Raw genomic sequence first — 1,385 nt, forward strand, 5'->3', positions numbered from 1 at the left:
TGGGATCCAGAGGAAGAGAGAGAGCCAAACTTTTTCCAAAGTTAACCTATTTTAGAATTTCTTCCTTAACAAATGCTACCCATATCCGATACATATCTGATTCAAATGCGACCTAACGTCCACGTTGCATTCATCCGAACTGAATGTCACTGATTCTCAACAAATGGCACTATTCTGCGTCCTGATACGCGAACAAGCGGGAAGAAAAACAACAACTATGACGGACTATAATGAAGATTAAGTTGTTAATATGCTGCTCCGGCCGGTAACAACTTCAAATATGTAAGCTAAGCTCCACCAGTAGCCTCCATGTTTACTTCCGCAAACCAGTTATCAGAACACTAAGAACGCTGACGCTATGGCGCCCTCTACTGCGCATGCGGGACACTTTCAGGTAGTTTGCACGTTCAAACTGCAGAACGCAAACAGGTTGCATTCTTGGCAGTGTGAATTGGGTCACTCAGGCTGCAGTGTGAACGCACCCAAAGAGACAGAGAGTAAAAAGGTAGGAGTGGTTTTGAGTTGATCGTCTTTTTGTGTTGTTTTACCTTTGTTTACCTTTGCTGTGGCTCATTACACCTGCTGTCGTTTCTGAACATTCAATAAACGACAAACTTGGACTAATTACCTCGTTCGTTTGTCAGCATACGCCACAACAAACATCAAATAAGACAATATATATTTCATTAAGTTTTAACTAATTTTACTGCGATAATTATGTGAAAATAAATTAATTATATCCCGACTTCAGAAGATTTGCCTTTACCTTTACTGGGCTCTTTGGTTCCTCCTATCAGTCTTCTCATATTGAAGTCATCAAACCAAATTTCAGATCTACCATGACTGACTGACACCTGCTAGCGTCAGGTTTGCAACCAGCTTCTGACTGAGAAACCAGTGTAAGTGAGTTTGCTCTAAAGTTGAAGGCACTGTTCGGGTTTGTCACCGCTTTCAACCTGGAGTGTCGGCCAGAACACCACTTAGGCCAGGATTCAGCTCAGGACCAGATGTTAGGATGAGGTGCAGCAGATGTTTTAATGAAGACACGAGGCAGGATCCTTTAACTGTTCTGTATTCCAAACTGTATCACAGATATTGATCCAATGAATATGGATGGGCATAAATGTGTGTCTACATCAGAGGTTCCCAAACTGTGGGGCGCCATTGCAAAGGGGGCCGGGGTGCGCGGGAAGCCGTCTGGATGTAAAAAAAAAAACAAAAAAAAACAAACAAAAAAACACGAACGCTATATGTGCTCGGTTTTTACCTTAGAATGGCCAACTCTCTGTTATTCCTATGTCAATTTGATACAGTAGGGGCTTCCGAACTTCCCATATCTGTGTCCTCTGTCACCTTTATCAGCAGTTAAAACTGTTTAATCCGTT

At 42.2% G+C, this 1,385-nt stretch overlaps 1 protein-coding gene and 1 long non-coding RNA gene across 3 annotated transcripts in view; one reads left to right on the forward strand and one right to left on the reverse strand.

Moving 5' to 3' along the window:
- LOC106955956 (uncharacterized) overlaps positions 1-156 on the reverse strand; it is a 2,585-nt gene extending 2,429 nt beyond the window's left edge. The window contains exon 1 of the long non-coding RNA XR_001426687.1: positions 113-156. This is a non-coding gene — a long non-coding RNA (uncharacterized LOC106955956). The remainder of the gene's footprint in view (positions 1-112) is intronic.
- The window catches only part of LOC106955954 (ral guanine nucleotide dissociation stimulator), a 59,696-nt gene that overhangs the window by 13,141 nt on the left and 45,170 nt on the right, over positions 1-1,385 (forward strand). The window lies entirely within an intron of this gene.

Source organism: Poecilia latipinna, unplaced genomic scaffold (assembly GCF_001443285.1).
Source record: "Poecilia latipinna isolate Pla-1442-1.1 unplaced genomic scaffold, P_latipinna-1.0 Scaffold779, whole genome shotgun sequence".
NCBI lineage: Eukaryota > Metazoa > Chordata > Actinopteri > Cyprinodontiformes > Poeciliidae > Poecilia > Poecilia latipinna.